Source organism: Mus musculus, chromosome X, assembly GCF_000001635.26.
Source record: "Mus musculus strain C57BL/6J chromosome X, GRCm38.p6 C57BL/6J".
Lineage (NCBI taxonomy): Eukaryota > Metazoa > Chordata > Mammalia > Rodentia > Muridae > Mus > Mus musculus.
In genome coordinates this window covers 92,404,166-92,427,683 of record NC_000086.7, presented here as the reverse complement: position 1 = coordinate 92,427,683, position 23,518 = coordinate 92,404,166, and the positions used below count along the sequence as shown (strand labels likewise).

Genomic DNA, 23,518 nt, shown 5'->3' with positions numbered 1-23,518 from the left:
AAGGAATCCCAAATTGAGCTGGGAAATTTCTGAGACTCAAACAAAACAAAACAAAACAAAACAAAACAAAACAAAACAAAACAAAACCCTCAAAAACAAAAAAATGAATAAGGAAAGCCAATGAGCCCAATCTTGAAGGGTAGGATTTGCAGCTGGAAATAACACATGTGGCAAAAAAGCACCATATGTCTGAAAGCCTGAATAGGAATACTGCAGATTTTTTCATGAAACTAAATCATTCCCATATATGGAGAAATGTTAGTAACATAGGACTTTCTCAAAGAGAGAGAGAGAGAGAGAGAGAGAGAGAGAGAGAGAGAGAGAGAGAGAGAGAGAGAGAACAGCAAGAAAGCTGAAAATTCAGTAGCCTTTTCGAAATTATTATGTCTATAAACAGGCCCAAATAAAAATTATAAACCTCTGCAAAACTATCCCTAATTGTTTTAGTGGTTTGTGTTTTTGGGGAGGGGGTGTTTAAAAAATTATCTTTAATATTTTTTACAGTCCAGTCATTATCCCACCCAGGTCTGCCTTCCAACACTTCCTCATCCAATTCCTCTTCCCTCATCTGCAAGAGGATGTCCCAACACCACCACACCACACCCTGCCAGGCCTCCCTCTTCCCTGAGGTTAGGTGCATCTTCTCTCAGCTAGGGTATGCTGCCTGGTTGGTGGCCTAGTGTCTGAGAGATCACAGGGGTCCAGGTTAGTTGAGACTGCTGGTCTTCCTATGTGGTTGCCCTCCTCAGCTTCTTCCAGCCTTTCCCTAATTCAACCATAAGGGTCCCTGACTTCTGTCAATTGGTTGGTGAAAGAATCTGCAACTGTATTGGTCAGCTGTTTGTTGGGCCTCTTGGAGGACAACCATGCTAGACTCCAGTTTGCATTTTAAAGGAGGGAGATGGTTTTCCTTTGCGTGCAGCTCAAGGCAATGTAATGTCCTTTATGATAGAAAAGTTAAGGCAGCAGGAGCTTAGGGGAGCTTGTCATGTGATATCCACTATCAGCAAACAGAGTTGTTAGTAATCAGCTCACATTCTCTATCTTTTACAACTCAGGATATCCACACAGAACATGACTTTGCCACACTGGAATTAGTTCTTCCCATATCAATTAACATAATCCATATATTCCTTCATAGGCATAGTCAGAGGCCCATCTTCTAAGTGATTCTTGATTCTGGCAAATTGACAATATTAAGCATCACAATAATAATCATACTTATTTTTCATTTTCAACACAGCTAAACATATCTCCTGAGATACTCAACACTTCTAAAATATTCTAAAATATGTTTTATGTTATATATGACTTCACTCAACTCAAAGCTAATGTAAGAATTGTATGTAATGAAAGTATGACATAAGATTCTGCTGTTGTATCTTTTCTACGGAGAATATTTCACTGAGCGTATGGGGAGTGTCTTCAAATGGAAAGCTTCAGACAGTGATCTTGCTGAGATCTAACCACCAACTCCCAACCATTTCTATTCACTCTGGCATTCCTACTTGAGAGAAGTGCTTTTGATAGCAGAATTGAGATTTTTCTCCCTGCAGTGTTGCTAAGTTTGGAGGTATCACTAGGGTAGTCTTTTCTCATTTTTATTTTTTTTATTTTTTATTTTTTTTACCATGGAGTAATTTCCTTTGGCATGAGTACCATTGACCCTAACTTCTGTCTGAAACTCACACCATCTATTAGTAACAACTTCCTATTTCAAATTCTGAGGAATAAAATTTCCTTATTTTTTCTTCTTTGCTTATAAGTTACCTTTTCTCACCCAGTTATTATACTGGTTTATCCATAATAGGCTGCCTCAGTTCGTTGACTATTACCACATGCTATTTTTGCAGCCCTATAGGAGGAATAACATTATGTAATAACCAGTACCCCCAGAGCTCCCTGGAACTAAACCACCAACCAAAGGAAACACATTGTGGGACTCATGGCTCTAGCTGCATATGTAGCAAAGGATAGCCTAGTCAATCATCAATGGAGGAGAGGCCCTTGGTCCTATGAAGTTTCTATGTCCTAGTATAGGGGAATGCAAAGTCCAGGAAGCAGGAGTGGGTAGATTGGGGAGCCGGGTGATGGGGGAGAGGAATGGGAATTTTGAAATGTAAATAAAGAAAATAACTAATAAAAAAACAAAAAATAAAAAAATGAAAAGTTAGCATTCACTTTAACAACTGTGTGGAAAATTATATATACTTTCAAATATTTCTAGAGAGAAAGTTTAAGATATGCTGGGAAAGTATTTCCTACAGATTGGATGGGCTTATAACAAGCCCGTGCACTGTTAATATTTGAATCAAGTTTTTATTTGAGAGCCTATTCTACTTGTTCCAGACTATCTAAGCATTATCCTTTGTATCTACCACCCGAAAGTCAGTCATGTTGTCTTCCTTATGATGTTCAAAAAGTTTTCTACACAATGCCAATATTTATTGTTAAATAATTTGAAAGCTAATATATCTGTGAAATGATTCTATTCCAAAATAATTTAATAACACTAAATTGTAAAATATATATTATTATAGAATGGGTAAATAAAAATGCTCAAATATCCTTTTATCCCTCTCAAGACATAATCAGTTGAAAATAGTCATGTGGTAGATATCAAAGTGTGTTATCATTCTCAGTTTTACTTACTGAGAGACAGATCAATGAGTCTGCCTTCTAATTTCTAGCTTCTACGATCTTGAAAAGTTTATGTATCTTGAAAACCAGAGGGGATAGAGAATGGTTAATGGAGATCAGAAGACAATTTTCAGGAGTCTCTTCTCTCTTTGTACCATATGGGTCCTGTGGATTAAACTCAAGTCATCAGGTTTAGTGGTGAATGTCTTTACCTACTGAACCATATGCTGGAACCTAGCCTGTGATGCTATTAGGAAGCAGTAGATTTTTTTTTTTTTAAGTTCTAAGTGGAAGAAATTCCAGTCACTCAGGAAGTGGCTTTCAAAAGAATATTGAAATCCTGGCCCCATCCTGACTATCTTTGCATCTTGACTGAGTTACATATCTTTAAATGCTTTCTTGGCCATGATGCTTTGCTTGAAATGGGTACTTAAAATGAAGGGCAAAGCAATCATGGAATGAAAGTGATTGTTCAAGTTTCTTTTTTCTTTGAAGTTGATTATTTTGAATACTCTGTAATAGTGCTTATAAGTCCACAACATTTCTTGATGAGGTCAGTGAGAATAAAGATTACAACTGTACATACAATATTAAGTTAATTTACAATTTATAATCAACAATATAGATATTATCTCTGAGAAAAGAGATACAGAATGAAATACTTTGTTTTTGGTTATTCTATAAAGTACATGTGTCAACATATTAAAATCTTTGCTAGCCATTTCTATTGACAAATTGCTGCTGGTACAATTTCAGATAAGTGCATTTGATCACTGGCATAAGTAGATGGCTTGCCTTAATCCTACAGATTAATGTACAGATTAGATGCAGACAGACCTTATACCAGCTCGTCCGTGGCATCAGATAAAATGATTAAGAGAACAGTCAAAGGTAAGGAAATGGTCACATTGTGCATAAACTTGTACATTATTTACTTTTCTCTTTCTGTGATAAAACACCATGACTAAGTCAATTTATAGAAGAAAGAGTTTATCTGGGTTTACAGTTTCAAATGTGTGATGTCTATCATGTAGGGAAAGCATAGTAGCAATCAGCAGTCACAGAGGCGCAAGCTGAGAGCTTACATCTTTAACCTTGAGCACAAGGCAGAGAGAGGGAAAGAGCAGGGGTGGATACAAGAGCATTGAGAAGGCCACCAGGCATTGACATGTCAAAGGTCACCCATGGGACCATACTTCCTCCAGTAAGGCCACAACACCAAGACCTCATCAAACAGTGCCACCAAATAAGGGCCGCATGTTTAAGTATATGAGCCTGTAAGAAAAATTCTGATTCAAACCACCACAGCATCTATTTAGCTGTGATTCAGCTATGTAAGTATATGAAAATGGAGACAATTCATATATAGCTGGGGTCTGGAGTTGGCAGAAAGTGTGTTCAGAAATGGGTTTGAAGGTTCAGGTCCTGAGCACTTGGCTGATACATGGTAGAAACTAGCATAACTAATACTAACCAATTAGTTCAAGTTCTAGGAATTCTGCATTTTTTAAAGTCATTTTGGCAGGTAGAAGAACATCTGCAAGCTCCTCGATGAAAAGAAGAGCCTGCTTGCCATTCATGCCTGTCTAAATTTTATTGAGAGTCTGCTCTGAGCAAGTGTGATGTAGGTATCTAAAGGCTGTTGGTAATTGAGAACAGTTGGCTGCATAGTGAATGAGACCAGGGGACCGATTATCTTGGCAGAGATATTTCATCAACACCTGTTGTGCTTTATAAGTTCCACATTTGCTTCTTAATATTTCTGCTCCTCCTTTGCTGCTGATCTGACACCTTTCATAGCACATTTGCAGCAGAGCATTAACTTTGCTTCATATTTGAAGCTCTTACTTCATGTGCATAACAAACAGATAACTCAACATTTTCAAAATATGTTGAGTGAGCTAACATGATTCATTTGGTTCCTGCTTTATTATTTGCACTTTCTGAGAGCTATGATTGTATCTTAAATGACTTTTCCTTTTGTATATGATGGGGTTTAGATGTGGTAAGGAGCAGTAGTGCTTTAACTTTGTAGTTCAGTCAGCCTTATCAGTGCCACCTGGGAAGGCAAATTCTTCTGCCTCAGTCCAGAGTTAATGAATCAAGACCTCCAGGGGTCAGACTCAGCCTTCTGTGTTTTAAGTGTGCCAATGGATTCTGGCATACTTTCAACTCTGAGAAGCACTGAACTTGAACCTTGCTATTGAAAGCATAGTTATTGGAACATCATACAATTTATGAAAAGGCTTATTGGGAACCCAGAATTGCCGGCTCAACTTCAGAATGAATCCTTTGCATGTGAATCAGTTGTTTTATAGTTTAAATTTAACAAGCTCTGTTTGAGATTCATACTTGAATTCTATTGATTAGGATTTCTTAAGCTTTAACAGAAACCTGGGCCTCTTATTAGTACTCTTTAAGAATTTATTAAACATAATATGCATAAAGCATACAGACTGAATAGCAACTTGTGCCTTGGTATTTTATTTATTTATTGCTCTCTCTCTCTCTCTCTCCCTCTCTCTATCTCTATCTCTGTTTAATTTTCTTGTATATGAATACACTATGTGTATGCAGTACCTGTGGAGGGACAGAAGAGACCATTACATCCCTGAGATTGGAGTTTGACAGCTGTGAACTGCCATGTGGTTGCTGGGAAACAAACCCTGATCCTTTGGAGCAGCAGCCGGTTGTCTTAACCACTGAGCCATCTCTTTAGCCCCAAGCCATGTTATTTTAAATCTCCCCCGGATAAATGTAGTATGAGACTAGGGCTGAGTTCACACATTAAGAAAGTAAAATTTAAAAAAGAACCAAGACAATAACACAATCTCTTGAGTTCTTAATAGCGTTCATTCTTCACTCACTGAAAATTTAAATTTTGTTGTTCTTATAAATCTGTCCTCAATTGTTGTAAATTATGCATACCTTCTCCTGACAATATGGACAGTAACCACATTCACAATTAGGATATTCTCATTGTGTTATTTTTCAGAAGATTCTCTGAGATTTCCTTTCTTAAAGGTGCCAAGAATTTGAAAAATTTTTATCTGCTCAACTTCATTAATATTTAGTGAAGTGCTTAGATTAAATTGGGCTAATCATCAAACAGGTGCAAAGAGACCTGCTTAACAAACAGGGTATTTCTATAGCATCAACATAGTCATGTTCTTTGTAGAAAAAATAAATATGATTTGGTTTGTATTCATGAAGCACAATTTCTCTGTTGGCCCAGATGTTGATTACCAACACTAGAATTGAGAGGAGCAATCTAAAAACCTGGATGGAGATCTAAAATGTTTGTTGCAAATGAAAAATATTTGTGACTCAAAGTATAAGAAATGCTATACTGTTTGGCCCCTTGACACAGGTAATAAGTATCAGAATATCAGTGTAAATTAAGCTGCTTAGGCTGAATAAACAAAGAACCACAGTAATTCAGTCTACGTGCTTATAAACCCATGCCACCGATGTTTTTACTCATGGAGGCTGTTGGGCTAAAAATGAACTGCAATGAGGCAGGGAGATGGCTCAGTGAAATGTTTACTATGCAGTGCAAGGTCTCGAGTTTGGGTCTTCACCACACATTAAAACACAACTGTGGTAGTGTGCATCTTTAACTCCAGTGCTGTGGGAAATATAGGTGGATCTCAGGGGTTCAATGGTCATCCAGTCTGTTAAGGAACTTTGGTTTGATTGAGAGACTCTCTCTCAACTGATACAATTGTAAAAGTAAAGACTGCAAATGTTGGACTCTGACCTCCACCTGTATACACACACACACAATACACACATACACACACACTCACACACTCACACACACACACATACACCAGACACAAAAGCTACTCACACATAAGAAATGGAATTGAATGTAAACCTACAAAGTTAACAGTGGCTTTTAAGGATTGGAGCCCTTAGACAATGTTGACAGAAATGTAAATTTATACAGTCCATTTAGAAAACTTTAATATTTACTCAAAATATTAACCATAAAACCATGTAATTCTACTCCCAATAGACATAACCCTGTTTGTACAGTGTTTCTCTAATATTCGGGAAGCCACAGATTCAACCTCCCAGCAATCCAGCAATGGGAAAGGGAGGGAGACAGATGGGAGAGAAAGGAGGAAGAGAAGGAGGGAGAGAGAAAAAAAACGTGATCACAAAATTTATTCCATATTCATATTAGTAACATTCATATTGTCTGTATGAGTGTTTTGCCTACATGCATGTCTACATGCCATGTGTGTATACAGTTCCAGTACAGGCCAGAATATGGTAACAGATCCCCTGAAACTGTTGTTACAGATGACTGTAAGCCTTCACGTGGGTGCTGAGAATGAACCTGGTCTTCTGGATGACCTCAGTGCTCTTAACTGCTGAGCCATTTCTCTAGACCCCAGCAGTAATATTCATAATGCCCAAATATAGTACAACCAGAATATCCACCTGCAGAAACAAAATTAGTATATTTATACAATATAGGATTATTCAACTATTAAAGCATAAATGATTGCTTTATACAATACATGAATAAGTTTTGCAAATATGGAGATACTATAGTATATGATTTCATTTCATAAAATGCCCAGAATAAGATAGAAGCTGTGACTTGAGGAAGAGAAGTGGCATAGAGTTCATTTTCTTTAGTAAGGATATTGTGGAGTTGGATGGCACAATGTAAGAGTCAGCTGGGCTAAATATTTATTTCTATGTCAAATTTTAAACAATGAATGAGAATAAAGTTGTAAAGTTCAGGTCAGGTTTAAACTGAATTGAGATGGTAGGAATAACCCAATAAAAATTCACTGATATCAACAAAATATCTGTCCTTTAAGGCTATTGTATAGAATTAGTAATTTGAACTGTAATGAGTAATATTTCTTTACAATTTCTACATTTCTACATTCCATTTGAACTGGCATTTTGTTATTTTTTGGCATGCTTAAACACTCCAGGTAAAACAGATTGTGTGAAACAAAGAAATATTTCTCTACAGAAAACTGTGAAGTTATATGATTTCCTTTGTGAATTACCATAGTCAAGACTAATTAAATTTCACTGAAAACGTTTGACTCAGTAAATCTAAAATATCTTTTTTTTCAGCAGTTTTGTGCTTTAGAAATGTTAGATTTTAGTGTTGAAATTTTCCCCCTAGCATCACTCCTGGCATGATAGTTACAGAGCTGAAATTTGGGGTTGTGAAGAGAGAAGCACTCGTTTTACTTTTCCTCTTGCTACTTTCCCATTCAGTGTGGTACTCAAATTGGCTATTTGGATTAGTCCACAGTAAGCTACCAATTGAATTACATCTTATCGTGATAGAACTAAATTACAGATAAGTATATAAAAGTAACACAAGGATTTATTGTAGAGAGGGCCACCTAACTAATTCTGTTTACATGGAAGTCTACAGAAATATGTGAAATAAGGTTATGTTGGAAACAAATTGGTAAGAAAGCTAGTGTAGTGGTTGAAATACACTTGGCCCAGGGAGTGGCACTATTAGGATGTGTGACCTTGTTGGAGTAGGTATAGCCTCGTTGGAGGAAGTGTGTCACCCTCTTACTAGCTGCCTAGAAGACAGCATCAGAATATCAGCATAAATTATGCTGCTTAGGCCAAATAAACAAAGAACCACAGTAATTCAATCTATGTGCTTATAAACCTGTGCCACCGATGTCTTTACTCATGGAGGCTACTCATTTTCCTGGCTACCTTCAGATCAAAATGCAGAATTCTCGGGTCCTTCTCCAAGACCATGTCTGCCTGGATACTGCCATGCTTTCTTCCATGATGATAATGGACAGAACCTCTGACACTGTGAGCCAGCCCCAATTAAATGTTGTCCCTTATAAGTGTTTCCTTGGTCATGGTGTCTCTTCACAGACATGGAAACCCTAACTGAGACAGCTGGGAATATAACACCTCATGTATTAAAGGAGTTATTTGAGCTGTCCTAAATACAAGAAATTTAGGTTACTGCTGAGATGTACTGGTCAATTGTTATACATTATAATTTAATAGGTTTTCTACAGTTTCTTGAGACAATGTCTCAATGTGTAACCCTGGCTAGCTTAGAACTCAGAATGCAGATGAGGCTGGCCTCAGAGTCACAAAAATCCATGTCTTCTGCCTTCTGATTGCTGAGATTAAAGGTGTGCTCCACCTTACCTAGAAGATTTTTTTTTTTTGCATTTGCTCACTTCTAATTGATAGAATTCTGGAAACCCAGAATTGGTTATGCAATAATTAGCCATGTGGATATAGTGCTTTTGGTGCTAAGTGTTAGTTTAATGGAGCCTAAAACAATTTCGGCCAATGGGGCAATTGAATTGGAAGCATTCATATAATTCTAATTAAAATGTATATAATCAATTATTGTTTTGAATTTTATAAGTTGAGTTTTGTAGAGCACAACCATGGAGAATAGAAATTGTGAGTGTTTTCTGCAGAGCTAATATTTCAACTTTGATACTGGGACATAAGCATTTATATGTTGTAGTGATTTGCATATTCATTTTGTATTCTCAAGATTAATTTGGATTTATGTTCAAGTGTCTTTTACTTGGCTTGGGGGAGTTAGTGCAATAACAGTATAGCTAAGAGCTTGTACAAAAATAAGAGTTGGCCAGAACTTATGTGACACTAATGAACATAGTAAAGGTGAATGAAATGAGAAAGTGCTTAAAGTAGTTGATCTGCATACATTTAGGCTCATGGTATCGAGTACTGGGTGATTTTATGTAAAGATTTTAAACTCAGTATATTAGTTGGGTTTTTTTTTGTTGTTGTTGTTACTGTAATAAAATAACAAGTTCAAATGCTTCTTTTGGAAAGGGAGTTTATTCTGGATTCTGGTTACAAAAGATAAGAATCCATTGTTGTACGGAATCATGATTGTAAGCAGCAGATATGATGGGCATGAGAACAGTAAGCTGAGAGCTCATATGTTCAAATGTGTACACAAGGCAGATGGAAGTGGTAAAGGGCTGTAAACTCTCAAAGCTTGCCTGGGTGACATACTTCCTTCAGCACAAGCTTATCAATGAATCTCTTTGGTATGAACTTGGGTATGCTTTTCACTACCTTAATGAACGTGTCCAAAACAAACAAACAAACAAACAAACAAACAAACAAACAAACAGCCCAGCAAGATGGCTTAGTTGGTAAAGGCCTTTGCAGGGTATGCTTGATGAGCTGAGTTCATTGCCTAAAACCCAAGAGTGGACAGAGAGAGCCAATTACACAAAGTTGTCTTGTGACCTCAACTTGTATACACTGACAATGTACACACATATACACAAGCATAAATAATAATAAGCTATCCCATAGTTCTGTGAATCTTTTTTCTTTGTATTATAAATCTCTCATAAGTGTTAGCTGATTTTTAGAATTTACATTAAGTGAATAATACCACTCCATTTAATTCTGTAGGTAACATTTATGTTATTTCTTTATCTTATAAAAATGGGTTGTGATCTGTGAAATCTTCCCTTATTAATACTCACAGGGCATTATCAACACTATAATTTTCTTTTCTATATTTTAAACACTTTATTTACAGCATATGGTTTATTAAAAGACCAGTGTAGGAATTATCTAATTCAAGCTTACTAATATTGAGCATATTTTACAGACACTATTTTAAATATCCATATATTGCATTTTATGTAATATAATTACATGTAACAAGTTTTGAATTCTCTTCCACCTTGTAGTTCTGGCATAAAATGAGGATATCTATTTTCTTTTTAAATAAATTTATTTATTTATTCACTTTACATCCAAATCACTGGCCCCCTTATGAGTTACCCCCCCTCCTTTTCCCATCCCCTTCTCCTCTGAGAGAGTGGAGGCTCCCCCTAGGTATCCTTTTGCCCTGGTACATCACATCTCTGCTGGACTAGGCACATCCTCTCCCACTGAGGCCAGACAAGGAAGCCCAGCTAGAAAGAACATACCCCAGACAGGCAACAGCTTTTGGGATAGCCCCTGTTCTAATTGTTTGGGACCCACACGAAGACCAAGTTGCACATCTGTGCGGAGTCTAGCTCCAAAGTGTGTATGCTCTTTGACTGATGGTTCCATCTCTGAAAGCCCCAAGGGTCCAGGTTAGTTGTTAGTTGTTTCTGTTGGCATTTCTGTGGAGTTCCTATCCCCTTCGGAGCCCTAAATCCTTTCCACAACTCTTCATAGTCGTCCCTGAGCTCCATCCAATGTTTGGCTGTGGGTCTCTGTATCTGTCTGAGTCAGCTGCTGGGTGGACCCTCTCAGAAGACAGCCATGCTAGACTCCTGTTAGATATAATGTTTGACAGAGTCCTTTCAGTAAAAGTTTTTCTGTCATGGAATCAAGAAGTGCCTGTTGCCCAAGATACAAGTTGCAAAACACATGAAACTCAAGAAGAACGAAGACCAAAGTGTGGTCACTTTGCCCCTTCTTAGAACTGGGAACAAAACACCCATGGAAGGAGTTACAGAGACAAAGTTTGGAGCTGAGACAAAAGGATGGACCATCTAGAGACTGCCGCACCCAGGGATCCATCCCATAATCAGCCTCCAAACACAGACACCATTGCATATGCCAGCAAGATTTTGCTGAAAGGACCCTGATACAGCTGTCTCTTCTGAGGCTATGCTGGTGCCTGGCAAACACAGAAGTGGATGCTCAGTCAGCTATTGGATGGGACACAATAGGGCCCCCAATGGAGGAACTAGAAAAAGTACCCAAGGAGCTAAAGGGTTCTGCAACCCTATTGGTGGAACAACAATATGAACTAACCAGTACCCCAGAGCCTGTGTCTCTAGCGGCATATGTAGGAGAAGTGGCCTAGTCAGCAATGATTGAGAAGAGAGGCCCCTTGGTCTTGTAAACTTTATATGCCTCAGTACAGGGGAACACCAGGGCCAAGAAGTGGGAGTGGGTGGGTAGGGGAGTGGGGGGGAGGAGGGTATGGGGGCCTTTTGGGATTTTTGGGATAGCATTTGAAATGTAAAATAAGAAAATACCTAATTAAAAAAAAAAAAAGAAGAAGTGCCTGTTGCACACTGAGTCATTGAGCCTCCACAGGACCAAAGGCCCCTTCTCCCAGTGATGCCCAATAAGGCCATCCTCTGCTACATATGTGGCTGGAGCCATGAGTCCCTCCATATGTACTCTTTGGACGGTGGTTTAGTCCTTGGGAGCTCTGGGAATACTGGTTGGTTGATATTGTTGTTCTTCCTATGGGGTTGCTCCTTCAGTCCTTCCTCTAACTCTTCCATTGGGGTCCCTGTGCTCAGTCCAATGTTTGGCTGTGAGCATCTTTATCTGTATTTGTCAGGCACTGGCAGAGCCTCTCAGGGAACAGCTATATCAGGCTTCTGTCAGCAAGCACTTCTTGGCATCAGAAATAGTGTCTGGGTTTGGTGTCTGCAGATGGGATGGATCCCTAGGTGGGGCAGTCTCTGGATGGCCTTTCCTTCAGATGCTGCTCCACTCTTAGTCCCTGCAGAGGACATCTTTTAATTAACTGTCATAATCAATCTTAATAATTCAATCGGAGTTTGTAGTTGGCTTGCCATTTATGTTTCTTATTTAGTATTATGCAGACTACATTCCTGAACCAAAATTTGCTAGTTGCTAGCACATAGGGATGGCAATCTATGTAACCTCCAGCTTGACTTCTCCATGGTCAATGAGTTCTGTAGGTGTTGTCTTCAGCAATAGGGCCTTGCCTTCAGTTTGTGGAGAGCAACCTACATAGTCTTGGCAATCTCCTGGGTTGTTTGGGGCTCCCAAAGGACCATTTGGTCAACAACTCAATTAGATGTAACCCAATTCCAGTACTGGATGCTTCATTTAGTGACAAGAAATGCCCAGTTGGGTCTCTGTCTCTCCCTTTATTTAGAAATTTCATTTAGATTACCTCTATATATGAATATATATTACAAAGCTTCTACTATATTAGGTTTACATACTGCACTTTAAATGGCCTTAATTTTACCTGTTTCTCCCTGTATGTCCTCCCTCATCCTCCTCTTCTCCCTCCTACACACTTGTTCCCCCCATTCTAGCCCACCTTCTATCCATAATTATCTATTCCATTTCCCTTTCCTATGGAGATCTATATTCAAACACCTTCAACCCCTTAATTTACCTAATCTCTGTGGTCCTGTGGACTGTAGTTTGGTTATCAATGTCTTAACAGCTACTATCCATATATACATAAATATATACCATAGTTGTCTTTTTAGGTCTGGGATACCTCACTTGGGATGATTGTTTAAATTTTCATCTATTTGCCCGCTAATTTCATGATATATTTTAGTGGCTGTTGAATATTCTACTGTGTAGATGTACTAGATTTTATTTATCCATTCCTCCATTGAAAAATAGGTTGCTTCTAATTTCTGGCTAAGATGAAAGAGCAGCAATGAAGATATTTATACAAGTGTCTGTCTCTGTGGTAGGATGAAGGATCCTTGCTGTATATGCCCAGGAGTGGTATAGCTGGATTTTGAGGTAAATCAAATTCTGTCTTTCTAGGAAACATCCACAACCACTTATTAAGTGGATGTACAAGTTTACACTTGCACCAGAAATGATGGAGTGCTCCCTTTATTTCACAACCTCACTACAATCTGCTATCATTAGTGTTATTGATCTTAGCCATCTGAGAGGTGTAAGGTGGAGATGTTTGAGACTTCTCTGTTTGGATCTGTATCCCATTTTTAAAATTGGGTTATTTGTTCTCTTGATAACTATTTTTTTAAAAATTCTTCATAAATTTTGGGTAGTTTTCATATATTCTTCATATATTTAGCCTTCTATCAGATGTATAGTTGGTAAAAATCGTTTCCCATTCTACAGGCTGCATTCTCATCCTATTGACGGTGCTTTTCATCTTACAGAGGTTTCATGAGGTCCCATTTATTGATTGTTGATCTTAATGCCTACACTAAGAGTGTTCAGTTCAGAAAGTCTTTTCCTGTGCCAATGAGTTCAAGGCTATTCCCCATTTTCATGTCTATCAGGATCAGTGTATTTAGTTTTATGTTGAGGATTTTGATCCATTTGGGATTGAGTTTGATTCTTATATGAGCAAATTTTATACCACAGCCAAAAAGGGCATGTGGTATTTTATCTATCATATTTACTTGAAAGTAATAGTGCTCCATTAATTTCAATTATGCATTATAAATCAGATTTTCTATTTGCAGAATTAAATTTTAATCATTTGGGTATTTTACACATTAATGTGGTGAATATGACTAATTAGGAAAATGCAGATAAATTAGTCTCTGCATGTTTCAAATAAAAGTCACAATATTCACTCTTTTCCCCTGATTTACTTACTCATCTTCTATTCAAGATCTTCATTTATATTTTAATGAAATGTGTATATGTTGCTTCTCTGTATAAAATTTTAATTTTCTATTGTAAATGCCATCTTCTGATCAGTGGCTACAATGTTGCTTGTTTTTTTGTTGTTTTGTTTTGTTTTTTGTTTTCAAAGGGACAGAGAACCATTGCAGGAGGTAGAACACTAAAAGCAGAATACAAAGGGCATGCTCTGCTTTTAAACATCTGGAAGAAGTTGAGCAAAGTACTTTGTCATATTGGACCTCAGTGATCTCATATCAGTGATATCATAGAAAGACAAAACTTTTGACAACTAACACTTGCAGGACCCATACACCTAATTAAGATAACCTTTTGTTTCCATTTTGCCCTGTTTTGTTTTGTCTAATTATATAGATTTAATATGTTTATGTGCTTTGTGACTTTTATACTTTTTTTTTCCTTCTGGGATTAGTTTCTATTTCTTTTCTTTCTGGAGGGACTAGGCTTAGGTGAAGTCATCATACTAGAAGGTATAAAAATGTTCTATCAGGAATGTCATTGTAAGATATTCATATACAAATTTTTAATATGGCAAATATAAGCATTGATAACTAAGAATGATAAGCAGGAAAGAATGAAGGAAAATCTCAGAGATGAAAAGTGGGTAAGGCCTGTTTTGTAAACTTTACTCACATAAGAATCATTTCCACTTGTTTTTCCATGTAAAAATTCTCCATATAATTTATATTATATATTAGATGCATACACACACACACACACACACACACACACACACACACACACACACACACACATTTGCTAACTGTTCTTTTACCACTTCAGACGCCTATTTATTACTGTATCAGAAGTGAACATGTATGATTTACAAATTTCTATGTATGTTTTTCTCAGCTAAGTCCTACATTCTCAGATTAGGAACTAGTCAGAAAAATATCAGAGATTGTTTGCTTCCACTCTTAGCAAACTAGGTAATCACCTAGTATTGACTAGGAAGCTTAAATTATTAGTTTTCTAAATAAGTTATCAGATGTAAGTGATTGTTTTTAGAGATTGAGCACTATTGAGGTGGTTAAAATTATTGCTATTTCTTATCATGCATTTAAAATATATTATGAGAGGCTGGAGAGATAGCTCAGCAGTTAAGAACACTTGTTCTTGTGGAGGATCTGGGTTCAGTTTCCAGCAACCTCATGGTGACTACCAACCATCTGTGTAAATAGTTCCGAAGATTCTAATACCTTCTGACCTCTAAGGACAGTGCATGTAAGTGCAATGATACACAGTCAGGCAAACCCCCCATACACATAAAATAAAATAAAATAAAATAAAATAAAATAAAATAAAATAAAATAAAATAAAATCTTTGAAATGTTATTGTACAGTGACAATCTTTAGAATAATATGTACTTGATATTTGCAGTGGGAATATGTAGGATTGTATAAAAAATATAATAAATATTATGGATTAGGTTTCTCAAAGACTAAGAAAAATGAGCCAGAATTTGTACAAAGAGGGCATAAGACTGACAGACAAAATTTAGTAGCTCTTTATTATGTGTGATGTATGTGAACTTAATGGCCAAGTCATAGAAATGTCTGTTGAACTCAAATGTTAGTAAACCTATGGCGGTATTAGTAGAAATATAATGTCAGAAGACATGGTTTTCTATGTACTGTTGGTTAAAACAAAGGGCAAGGCAACACGTCTCATTTGTAAGGAGATGGAATAAGAAAGAAATCATACCAGATTCCATTATGATAAGCAAGATATTGTGTATATTTATGAGCAATTTTCTAAAGAGATTGGTCAGTCGAGATATTTAATATATTTGATTGTTCAAAAAAAAAAAGCACTATGCTTGACCATAATATTAGACAAGAAATTCTGGATTCAAATTCTCATTCTCTACTGCTGACACTCTGGCCAATTTTCTGTGCCCAAATAAGTGATCCTGCCAGCAACAAGTTAGCTGACCAGAGGCTTCTGGGCCTTCTAATTCTGTGAAGTTGATATCCCTTTTGGGATTTCCATAGCACATCAGGAATGATTATTTGCACTCCTTTCCTTAAACCAATTAATAATGAGAGTTGGAGCTGAATTCTTCCCTTCTTTCATTGGTTGCTTTTTATTAATTTACTTGGTTAACACAAATTGACAGTTTTAGGGATCCTGAAGTTCTGTGGTTCTCTAAATCTTCCATTTTTCTTATAGTTACCCCATATAGATAAAAGCCTAAAATGTTCCCAGTACTTTCGTGGTTCTCTAAGACATGCAGGCAGATCATTTATAACCAATTTATAGTTTTTATAAGGAGGTTGACTATGAACCAGTTTGAAGGGTAATAAAAGAGAGTAAAATTGATGATGCAGTTTGAAATCATACAAAATTACATTATCAGAAATAGGAAGCTTATGGTTATTTTTTACTTTATAAAATTCTTTTCAAAATAGAAAAACATTTTGTTTTTTTATTTTGGTTTTTTAAATTAGGTATTTATTACATTTACATTTCCAATGCTATCCCAAAAGTCCCCCACATGCTCCCCCACCCACTCCGTGACACACCCACTCCCACTTCTTCTGGCGTTCAGACTTGCCTCCTGGCAGAAGATGAAGGCCCAAAACAGGACCTGTCCCAGAATCTGTTAGCTTCTGTAGTCCACACTCTCACCTGTGCATACTAGTCTTGGTGGAGTCCGGGAGCCAAGATGTCTCCAGCAGATGGTCAGGCAAAGCCCTCCCAGGCTGGGTGGACACCTATCCTCTGGCAAGGAAGGTGCCTGGATGTCTGGAGCCTGGAAAGGGGACTGCCTCAGAATCTCTGTAGCTCCTGCCTGTCCCAGAAGCTATTAGCTTCTGTAGTCCACACTCTCACCTATGCAAAGTAGTCTCGGTGGAGTCCTGGAACCAAGATGCCTCCTGCAGATGCTCAGGCCACTTATTTTCATGTATAAATATATGAGGAAAGCTATAAGAAAACTAATGTTTAGTACTCTGTGATTTAAGCAATGCAACCATTAAAAAGTAATGAATTTTATCTATAGACAAATTACTCAGAGAAGTTTGAGCAATGCTTGCCTACTTTCTAATCTGTTGTGTAACACAGGAAACAGAATCTGTTTGTTTTGATGAATTGTCATACTCTCCTAGGACTTGATTGGATTTCAGCAGTATATCTATTGCTTGTTCAATATCATTAACTAACTCCAGTTGTTCATTTAATGTTAAGGTAGCTTCACTTTTTCTGGGATGTGTCATCTTTTTGTTATAATCAATTATCTATATTATGTTACTAAGATCACCTTTAACAAGTTCCTCTGGAGAGAATCTCTGGAGTCCCTCAAATCATAGTAATATTAACATTCCTTTGACCAGCTATTTCTTGCATCAATCTACTGATGATCTATTTGAATTTCTCTTTTAACATTGTCACTTATTTGGTCTTAACGGATGTTTTTGTAAAGTGCCACATGGGCTTTTCAATGGGGAGTTTAGCAGGCCACAAAATTATAAACTTTGCTGCTTGGGTGAATGGAATAATAAGTTATAAGTAATCACTGATAGACATTGAAAGGGATATGATTTTTCACTTAGCATGATGCACATTGCTATTTAAAGACTGATCAGTAGGATAAGGAACCAACAACACACAATGTATTTTAAATGATTACTCAGAGCTAAAATATTGTAATAATTGAAATTTGAATGGTGTTATCCAGGCCTTTTTTAAAACTAAATTATGTCTGCAGGAATTTACGAATCAGAACCATGTGAGAAGATAACTTTACAAACATTTGCACTTGGTGAAAAGTAACACTGGTAAAGTCACTATGAAGAGATACTATTTTCAGAATATTGAGCAGATATTTCCCAAGACAATGCATTCAATAATTCAACTCTTGTGCCTTGCTAACATCTTAATGTTTAGAGTCCTTTCACATAATTAAAAATTCCTTTATTCATCAAATACTTAGCAAGCCATTGCATGTAGAGTGACATAGTGGAATATGAAAAAATAATCAGAGACTCACAGATCATGAGTGTGAGAAGACTTGTGCTTGTTAATAGGATGAACATCTTTTATTTGACTGAATGGATTAAATTTAAAAAGGAAATGAGACAGATAAAAAATTGTCATGACAATTCTGGGCCCTGTCAGGTGGCAGTAACTCTATACTGAAAGTGTGAAAAGTACAGCAGTATGCCAGTGGTGGTGCTATTGACATGAGCCCTATGAACTGCCAGTGTTTTATAGTCCTTACCTGGTTCATTCCCAATTACCAAATTAATTTTTAATATTTTTTGCTTAAGGAAACTCTTAATTTCACAGATGCAAAGAGAAAGATCACCAACCCAAATCATCATAGCTAAATTAATTAAAGCAAACAATTATTTACAGCAAGTTTTTTTATTTGTGTACACAGGTGATTTCTCCCTTAAGGCAGGGTTCCAGAGATCAGCACTGGACACGGGTAGGATGAAAGTTTTTATAGTTTAGGAGCAGGGAGTTTGCAGATGAGAGATCTGGTAGGCAAATAGGCAGGGTTATATGAACAGAACATAGGCATAACAACTTGGTCATAGCAACCTCCTGAAACAAAGAAATGCTTGCAAGGTGGTTATAACAATGTAGTCATAACAAGGTGGTCATATTAACCTTTTGGGGAAAAAAAAGCATAGTTGTCATTTTTTTGGAACAAGTGGCATAGAACCATTTGTAGTTAAGGTCATAGCCCAATCCTTGAGAAAAATAAGTAGGAATCATAATCATAAGTAGGATTAACCTAAGTTGTCTTTATTACAAGACAGCTTTCAAGAATAATGGAAGAAGGCACGTTCATCAGAGTAGTATTGGAAGAATTTTACTTAATTTAGGAAACACAAACAAAACATGTCCCCTGATATGACATTGTGAAATTGACAAAGTGGTAAAAATTAATAATTTTATAGCTCTAATTATTACTATTAGTACTGACTCATTAATTATGATAGAAAACTACTTTATTTATTAGTTTCCAAGCTGTTTAAGAGTATTTGTAAGCATTTTCCCACATTAGGGAAATTAAAGATTTACATACTAATACTATTAAGGAGCTCTAAGGTTAATAAGTGTTAAAAGTTACATTAAACATAAGTTTTACTTCAATATACCATTATAGTAGTTGATATTTATCAAATTTAAAATGATTTTAATATCTTCTATATGTGTTACAAGTCATATGTAATTAGCAATGCCAAATATTATCTTTTGCAGAGAGTAGTAGTGTGGGAAATCCAGCTTTTTACACTGAGACAAAATTTTTTTTCTGAGTTTTTTGTAGAAGGATATATTATATTGAATCATATGGGGTCAATAAGTTAATGTAGCTATCATTGTCATGCTCATTTGTAAGCCCACAGTCAAAAAGCTGAGATGAAAGGAATAAGAATTTCAGGTCAGTCTGCATTATGTGGTGCTTTCTAGATGAACTAGAGCTACACAGCAAAATGCTGTCTCAAATTAAGACAAACAAATTTCCCATATTAAGAACTTCATATTTTCTTACAAAAAGGCCAAAAATAAATTCTATTTTGTTCCTTTATTGTGGCTATAGCTTTTAACCTGTATTGGGATCAGAGAAAGTCTGAAAATCCTGGGGGAATGTGTGTTTTGACATGAGCTTGTCTGGTCGAAGGCTCCAAGGCAGATTGACACTTGGGAAATTGGCAAAATCATTACCCATATATGCTACACTCAGTTGGAAAGTAAAGCTGTCCTTGGGAGCCTGAATGTAAGCATTTATGAACAATTGATCAGTGTATAAAAAGACTAGCAATTGCAACTTTCTTCTCTGGGATGTTTACAGCCCAAGATTGTTCAACTACATAAATTAGCTAACCCCTTTCCCTATGCTGTACACAATAAGCATGCTAGGTTTCAGGTTGTGGCAGTATATACTACAATGCCCTACCTGATCATGTATAATGATCACTGTCAACATTTCCTATGTCTGTCAACATTTCTTAAGACCTCTACTCTTATCCAGGGGTTCCAGGTCCTAATCTGTGTGGGATGTGGCAAACCTCACGTAAGGTTATAAATTAGCAGTCATTATTCCATTTAAGGATCTAAATAGTTTTTCATTGATACATTCATATATTCCCCTTTCCTGATTTTACTATTCATTTTAAAAGATAGATAAATTTCTTGATGGTACTAAACCTCCATTCTCAACTATGAAACTGATAATGGTAGTAAATTCTATCACATTATGGTTCAAATTAAGGATGGAAAATATTGCAAGTATTTAAAATATAACCTGGCAAATAGCATGTGTTTAATAATCATTGTTTAAAGAATTTAGTATCATTTCTTATATTCAGTAGCTCACTATTTTGTACTAAAAAAATCCCATTATCTGGCATTATCTTGGTGTGATTAATAAAATATTTTAATGAAAAGTATTCTGTCTTGATTACACATAATAAGGAGGAAGTTAAAATCTTTAATTGAATTAATTTCCCATTTAAGATAAAATAGATTACATTTGACTTCCAAACCATTCAAAGTATAATTTGTTCATCAATTACTGAGGAAGTACTTAAGAGTAATGTAGAACCTGAGGGTCTTTCTTAGAGCAATTTGTTATAATTGCATTATGGGTATGTAGTTAAGGCAATTAATATACAATGTTAGTCAACAGATTCTTGAATAAAATAGATCACATTATAAGGCTAAAGCAATGCCTCAAAGGTTAAGAGCAAAGGATCTGGATTCAGTCTCAGCATACACAGAGTAAATCCCAGCAATCCATAACTCCAGTTCCAGGGGATATGAAGCCCCCTTCTGACTTCCAAGCACACCAGGCACATATGACCCTTGTGGTGCACATATACACCTTCAAGCAAAACCTCTTATACAAATAAAACAAAAATAAATAAACCTTTACAAACTGACCACAGTATATTGTCTAGTTTACTCATCACTTTCTTTCGTCTTTAAAATTGTATTTGTTTGTTTGTTTGTTTGTTTGTTTTTGGTTTTTTGAGACAGGGTTTCTCTGTTTAGCCCTGGCTGTCCTGGAACTCACTTTGTAGAACAGGCTGGCCTTGGACTCAGAAATCCACCTGCCTCTGCCTCCCAAGTGCTGGGATTAAAGGCCTGTGCCACTACTGCCCAGCTTTCTTTACTTTTTTAACTGTTATTTTGCATTTAAAATTATTTTATTTTTAGTTGACACCTGATTGCACATATTTATAGTATGATGTTTTATTTCTTTAAGTAGAGTATTTTAAATTTCATTACTAGCAAACACAGTTTTTGTTTCTGTTGGTGAACTTTAAAAATGATGGGCTACATGTAGTGGTTATATTGGAAGGATAACTATAAACTCTCTTCTAAAACATGTCTGTAATACCAAATGGAAGAGCCTTGGTTAGCTGCTTGATTTTGTCCCCTCTGAAAAGCAGGTGTTCCAAAGCTAATTTATGCGCCCTCATTTGGCCACACTCAAATTCATCTGGTTTCTGATTTCTGGCTTTATTCCTATTAACATTGACCCTCATTCTCTCATTGGACCCGATGTTTCTCTATGCTTTTTCTGGCCTTTACTATTGGCTTTTCTCAAGGATGTTGGCCTAGATTTGCATAGGGAGCTCTTTAGAGGACCTGCAGTATCATGGCATCTTCAGAATTTGTTCCCTTGGCTTTAATAGGCTAGCCAAGCAACAGAACGGGCTTGACTGTTCAAAGGACTCCTCCAATCAAAGAGAACACTGAAACATGGGCCTTTCATCAAGGCTTTTTGGGAAGCTTTGAACTACACAGAATTATTTTCCTTAATAGCCTTCAAATACTCTCGGGGGAATAGGATTTGCAAGTCAAAATAAATTCTTGAAGCTTTATGAGAAACATCATTATAATATGTAATTCCACTTAAAATCTTCTGGTCACATGTTGGTGTTTCTCTTCTGCAATGAAAAGTATATAAAATATGTAGCCAAGTCTTTTAATTTTGCTATCAAAAGTCTGATAGAAACCAACAGAGTTAGCTATCATCCTTCATATAAAAAAGAAAATGCAAGTACCTTAAGTCAAAATCAGAGAACTTTATGATATCTGGGGGTCAGTTTTCAACATTCATTCTTTCAGGCATGATTAACTTCTGTGTGGTTTTCAAACTATCATCTTAGAGATGAAGAGTTTCTCATTGTTTTATTTATCATTCTGATATAAACACTCATGATTTCAAATAATAAAACAATGAAGATTGTTGACATTTTCAGCTTGTAATTAGCAAGCAGTGTTGCTTTAAGCACTTACTTTGAAGTAAGAATTTGCACATTTATGACATTTTTAAATGAAAACATTTGGCTGATTGATTTTAATGGTAGGATTATGAGAGATATATTTCAGAAAAGTGAAAACTGATGTCTTTGTTTCTGTTTGGTTGGTGTTTTGGTGAAGCAATTTGCTTTAAATATGTCAACTTTCACAACTGTTCAATTTAGCAATCAGTAATTGTGATGCAGTGTTCAAGAGATGTGGGGACATCTACAAGCTAAAGCCAAGGCTAGTAATCTGAACATTTGCTATTTTTTTAAGTAAGATTTGCTATTTTGCCTAAGGTCAAATAAAGTAGTATGAGACTGACTTGAGGGTGGTGAAACACATGTCAGTAAAAGTTCATCACCACAGACCATATCTTAGCTGATTCATACAGAGTGAAGGTTAAAGCACTCTAGAAGTATAAGGGGATGATGTTAGTGGGGGTATCTGTGGTAGGTCATATGGTATGATGTATGGAACCAGATATTAAGAAGGTATAATGTGAGCAAAGTTAAGTTAGAAGAGAAGCTACAATATCTGTGATAGAACATAATAAAGTTTCATTAGAGAAGTGGAGAGAATTTAGTTATCCATGATTTGGGAGTCACAAAGGGCTAAACCAAGGTTGAGGCAGTCTTCCTGGGCTGATTATGAATTAGCATTGCAGTCAGAAAAATTTAGAACTACATAATGGAATGGAATAAGGACCTACATGGTAATACATAAAATATTAACTTTTCTGTGCTAAAGTAGGAAAATTAAGGAACACCAGCTACTGTAACATGATCCTTTTTGTTTTTTTGTAATATGGGTGATTTGTTTGCATGTATGTCTTGTGCATTATTTGCATGGAGTGCCCATGGACACTAGAAGAGAGCAGTGGATCACCTGGGACTATCATTATAGAATGGTGTTAGCACCCACTTGAGTGCTGAGAATCCTGGTCCTCTGCAAGACCAGCCAGTATTCTTGAGCATTAAGCCATATTTCCAGGCTCCTGTAACATGATTCTTTTCTAAGACTGTGTTACTAAAAGAGGATATTCAAAACATAGACTTAAATAATTAAATAATATCAAAGATTCCGTGGAGAAAATGTAGAGTACCTTGAGACAGCTAATATAAAAGCAATAAGCCACTAGGAGATACATGCTGGGACAAGGGGACTGGTTCAGTGCATGTGTGCTGAGTTTAATGTAATTGTTGATTGTGGAAACAA

At 36.4% G+C, this 23,518-nt stretch overlaps 1 protein-coding gene across 1 annotated transcript in view; it reads left to right on the top strand.

Moving 5' to 3' along the window:
- Mageb18 (melanoma antigen family B, 18) overlaps positions 1–23,518 on the top strand; it is a 480,694-nt gene that overhangs the window by 171,889 nt on the left and 285,287 nt on the right. The gene's annotated exons all lie outside the window — the stretch shown is intronic.